Here is a 6,093-nt window from a genome sequence, read left to right on the forward strand (position 1 = left end):
TTTCTGAGTAAAATATTGATAGAGTAGATCTTCGTGGTATGTGTTGCAAACTTCACAAATGTGTTCTCAAGGTCTCTGCAATGTCTCATCCTATTGAACAAACTCAGCCAAACTAACCAAGTGATATTCCTTAGGAACCTGGTAGGCCTGGTCCCTCCATGGGTGGTGGCTTCCTGTTTGCTCTTACTGGACTCCAGTGCAGTGTAACTCTCCACACTGTCTGCCCCATGCCTGTCAACTGAACTGCTGCAGATGTGGTCCTAATCGCTTCCATGTGAAGGGAGCGATTGCTTACAAGTGTATTGGGGAACTTGTGCATCTTATGCAATAGCAGCTGGAAACTTTAATTTTCCTCACACAAAATGCATGCAAATATCATTGTGAAATTACAGAAGGTTGTATTAAATTCCCAGCCCTGGCACCTCATTAAACACTTGCAACACATTCTTCATTTAAAAGGGAAAGCAGTATGCGTGCATGCACTGAAATGTGTGTGTCAATGATCCTGAAATATTCAGATGGGCGCCTCACATGCTTTCCTCCATAGTTTAGTCCCTTCACCGAGAGATTATATTAGAAAAGAGAAAAATGAATTGTGAGGTCAGGATGAGTGGTTTTTAGAGAATAGTTAAGTGTCCTGCTTACCAAAGTTTTTACCAAGAATCATACTAATTTGGAGCAGTCTTGAATTAGAAGTTGAGTTGTTATTCTACAAAAAGGCCAAAAGGCATGTTTACACAAAATAGATCAACTAGGCCAAAAGAATGGTTGAACTTCCTGCAGCTTTCCCCTTACTGCCGTTCAAGCACTTGGTCACATTTATAGCTTTTGATGGTTCTACTAGATCTGCTTGAGGAGAAGGTGAAGGAGACAAAATGACGTGGCACCCCCAGGGCTTCTCTGCGTCACAAGTGCTGTCTTGAATGAGCAGGAGGCAGGAGTTTCAGCCTACTGATGCCCTCATCAGCCTTTCTTCTGCCTTTCACATTATGACCACTTTGCTACTCCGCAGTAAACCATTGAGTGAACCATTCACTCTACTGAAGGAGAGGAATTTCATGGCAATTCCCTAATGATAAAAAAAAAAATAAAAAGCTTCCTTCAATGAAGCACCACTCTAAGGGATTTTTGAAGATAATTTTATCGATATGCAAGTGTTCCTTGAGAGGTTGGTTGATGGTAAAACCCTGTTGCAGGGAAAACAAAATGTGTGGATTCAAGTTTCAGGATCTAGAGCATCACTGGTTTAATATAATCTTCTCTAAAACTGAATTCCTCACAAAAGAGGAAGACAGGATGACCATATAGCCTCTTAAAGCTCCTGTGCCTTTTCTGATCTAAACTAGCCGATATCCTCCCCCAAATACATGTTTTTGTCATTTTCTGTAGTTTTTTTAATTGCAAAAGTAATACCTGTTCATCTTTAGAAGCTTAGAAACCACAGAGATTCACAGATCAAGAAAGTCATTAACATTCTGGAACAAGCTCATTATGATAATATGATGCATGTATTACTGAATACATTGACATTTTTTCAAACATCTATACAACATTAAATTTTTATAAAAATATTCAGAAGCTGGGAAGGTGGCTCAGTGGTAGAGTGCTTGCCTTGCATGCATGAGGCCTTGGGTTTGATTCCTCAGTACGACATAAGCAGAAAAAGCTGAAAGTGGCACTGTGGCTCAAGTGGTAGAGCTGTAGCCTTGAGCTGAAGAGCTGAGGAACAGTGCCCAAGCCCAGAGTTCAGGCCCATGACTGGAGAATATTCATATTCCAGGTGATTGTGAAAAGTCTCTAATAGCATATCTCAAGGACACTAGGATTTATTTAAATAATTTCCTTCTGTACTTTTGAACCTTAAGAACCTTATTTCTTGTACACATTATCCTGACCATGTAATTGTAACCCCTCTGTACAGTATGTTCACAAAAAAATAAAATAAAATAAAATGAAAAAAAGAACCTTATTTCTATAATTTTATAGAATTTCTATAATTTTATTTTAAAATGGTGAAGTAAAGTTATATATTGATCCATGTTTTAGAAAATGTCTTGGAAATTCTTCAAAACTGATTCTCAGAAATAAAATTAAAATTTCTGGTTCACTGAAAATGGACATTATTTGGTCTGCTGATTTTTGGACATCAATACCTCCAGAAAAATTGTACAATTTAAACTCACAGCAATGGTTTATCCGAAGATTCCTTTTCCATCATCCTTACCAACTAAAGCATCTTAGTTATTTTAACTTATTGCCAATGCCGTGGGCTGCCACACTCGAAAGAATCCCAGTTTCTTAAACGTGTGTGTGTGTGTGTGTGTGTGTGTGTGTACCAGTCAAGCACTATAAGCAAAACACCATTTTGTTAGTTTCATGTTAACATAAGCAGTCCAGGACAGGTTTAGAAAGGGCCACCACACAATTATTTAGCAACTTCTGGATCTGTCGTCCATATTCTCTCTGGATAATGCACCATCCACCAAGGCCTCTGAAATCTTTACTGTATCTATCTTCTGAATCTGTCAATAATCATGAGAAGCCAGGAAAACACACATGAGAGAATTCTTTGATTAAAGTCAGGAACACATGAACATGTTTTCCACATGGAGTCCAACACACTACAGCACCGTAAGAATGCCCTGTCATGGGAGTGCCCCAGGCTACCTTATTGTTTTTAGTCAATAACATACACTTGCCATCTTGGCTGACTCACCTTCTAAAGGAGCATCATAAGGTCACTGCAAGAGGCAGGCAAGCAAGACCAGACATTTTCCCAAGCAAATCATTCTCTACTGAAGAATACATCTAAGTATGCTTTGATACTTTTATCCCCTGAGGGTTAATTTAGAGCAAATGAACTAGGACTATCAGTTAAAATGGTGCTGGGGAATATCAATTAAATATTCCTCAATATCAAATTGCCAAAATTATGAGCAGATCCAAAGAATTATTTATGCAATGTACATGCATCCTTCAAATTAAGTAAATGAGTTTAATAAAATCATAATTTATTTGAAGAGTACATAATCTGCCACCCATCTCTTCAGACACAGAGCTCACACACACCCAGTCCAATCTGGTCTAAGGACAGTAACTTTTTAGCACCTTCCTCCTCACTCCTGTCAACACAGGCTTAGAAAATAGTTTCCTCAACAACAACAAAAAAATAGCAGCTTCTATTGAACTATGACAAGACATCAGAACTAATTGCATTTCCATTAGCAAGTTCATAGGGAACAAAATAAATTTAAAAAATCTCTTAGTCAAATATATCAACTTATATCCCAATAGTCCATCTAGACTCGTAGTTTCACAATCTAATGTATCAAAGTATATTTAGATTGTAGTCATCATTTAAAAAGAGAGGCAAGATTAAAAAAGAATGAGGAAGAAATGTGTACAATCTACTTTTCATTAAATCATGGCAAAGTGATTTTGTATTTAGTGGAATGTTCATAAAGTGCAAAAGAGTTCATTTTTGATAGATTTTATCTTGCAAATGCAATTTTTAGAATTCAGGTTGAAATTTTATGTTCTAAAATGTACATGTAGTCATTGGTGAAATTTTACAATAATGAGATCTACTTCTCTAACACTCACAAGTCATAAAACACTGTTGTTTGCCTACCTTTGTTTATGTTACCATTTCTTGACAATATATGCCTTATGCTGTATAGAATACAGAGGTAAATGTTACCATGCTTTGGCTAATTATCACAAAAATCCCAATTAGAACAATTCATATCAAATGCAAGTGTTAGATGATATACTTTCTTATTGTTGATACAGATTTTAAGTTATGTATACTCAGGGATGATTTACAATAGTGAACAACACTTGCATTACATTGGCCTATAAAATATTAGTTTACACTCACTGGAATGTAGTTTTTGTCATTTTCTTCCTATGACCATAGATCACTTATGTGAACATAGCATCACATGGGAGAAAATAAGATGTAGTTAAGTGAAAATGGCATGGTTAATGCCCTTTGGAAGCTCATATTTAAAATGGAAATACGAGCTTACCCCCGAGAAAAGAGCAGAAGAAATAAGCTTAAAGTTATATTAAAAAAAAAGAACCAAGCATTTTCATTTTACTCAGCTCTGCAACCTACCCATGAGGTTATTAAAGGCCAGGTGAACCAGAGAAGACAAAGACAGAAAGGTAGACAGGAAAGAAGGAAGGAAGGAAGGAAGGAAGGAAGGAAGGAAGGAAGGAAGGAAGGAAGGAAGGAAGGAAGGAAGGAAGGAGAGGAAGGAGGGAGGGAGGAAGGGAGGGAGGAAGGGAGGGATGAAGGTAAGGAAGGAAAGAAGAGGGAGGGAGGGAAGGAAGGAAGGAAGGAGGGAGGGAGGGAGGGAGGGAGGGAGGGAGGAAGGGAGGAAGGTAAGGAAGGAAAGAAGGAGAGGGAGGGAGGGAAGGAAGGATAGTGTGAGGGAAGGAGGGAGGGAGGGAAGGAGGATGGGAGGAAAGGAGGGAGTGAGAGAAGGAAGAAAGGAAGAAAGAAAAGAAGGAAGAAAGGAAGGAAGAAAGGTGGGAGGGAAGGAGGGAGTGAGGGAAGAAGGATGGGAGGGAAGGAGGGAGTGAGGGAAGGAGGATGAGAGAGAAGGGGGGAGGGAGGGAAGGAAGGAAAAAAGAAAGGAAGGAAGGAAGAAAGAAAGAAAGAAAGAAAGAAAGAAAGAAAGAAAGAAAGAAAGAAAGAAAGAAAGAAAGAAAGAAAGAAAGAAAGAAAGAAAAGAAGGAAGGAAGGAGGGAGGGAAGGAAGAAAGAAATGAAGGAAGGAAGGAAGGAGGGAAGGAAGAAAGAAAAGAAAAGGAAGGAAGGAAGGAAGGAAGGAAGGAAAGAAGGAAGGAAAGAAGGAAGGAAGGAAGGAAGGAAGGAAGGAAGGGAAGGGAAGGGAAAGGAGAAAGGAAGAAAGAAAATTTCTAACTTCCATGATCTTATCCTGATGTGAAAAAATAGAGGATTGTACAACAATTGACTTAACTTTCCCTTTTCATTTAGAGACTATTTTATAACTGAGTCTGTATCAAGAGAAGTTTAAAAGAAGAGATCCATTATCCTCCACTTTAAGACAAATCAGGGATTTAATTGTTAATAACAGTTGGAAGACTCTGCTGGAGGTCATGATAGTAGATCCCCAGACACTGTGAAAATTAAGACAGTTGTTTGCCTGGAAGAACACCCCAGCAGTTTTGCAATCACCTCATTATTGGCTTTGGGATCGCAGTTTCATCCTTCATCTCTCCAAATGAAATCATCAAACCAAACGAAAACCAAATTGCTTCCAACATAATTCGCTTGAAATACTCTGCATGTATCATGCAGCCAGACAAAATAATTAGTAAATTTTTAAAAATGTGTTTTTTTTTAAAGCAATGGGGTGATATAGAAACATCTCAGGCTAGATTGAATCTCAGACCAATTTGAACACCAGCTGTGAGAATTCAAGGAAGTTGCTTCATTATTTTGTAAAATTTACTCCTCCTCTGTAAAATGGCATGTTACATTTGTGGATTAAAGATAATGGATGTAAATTATTTTAAGAATGGTGCTATGACAAGGAAATAGTGGGAAATAAACAGAAATGACTCAGACAGAATAAAGCTCTGGAATACCTAAATAGCACAAAGAAGAGGAAAGAGCAAAGATGAGAAATTAATAGGGAGTAGAAGCAGCAGAGAAAGAGTAGGTTTAAAAAAAACTGTAACATTATAAAGCAGAGAATTTAAAGGGTAAAAAACAAAAATAATCATGTGTTACATTGGAAGTAAGTTCCAAAGCATCCTAGTGTAAATATTCTACCAATATTTAGTTTCTATTGCATGCAAAGGTCTCTACTTTTTATTTCCACCTGTACTCACCTAAGAGGCCTATAATGTTAATTCTCGCACATATAGGAATCACAAATACATATGAAATAATGCAGCCTTCATTGGGTGTTTTAAAGAGTTTGAAAGAGAACATGAAGAGAGAGACACTCAGCGTTCTTGAGGTGAGGAGAATAGAAATCAAGTAGCGGAAGTCAGGTGTGAAATTCAAAATGTTCACAAAAGTAAAAGAGGAGATCGTTTAGGGAAATGAAGTCCC

The sequence above is a fragment of the Dipodomys merriami genome, unplaced genomic scaffold, assembly GCF_024711535.1.
Source record: "Dipodomys merriami isolate MVZ:Mamm:240054 unplaced genomic scaffold, mDipMer1.0.p SCAF_6, whole genome shotgun sequence".
In the NCBI taxonomy this organism is placed as follows: domain Eukaryota; kingdom Metazoa; phylum Chordata; class Mammalia; order Rodentia; family Heteromyidae; genus Dipodomys; species Dipodomys merriami.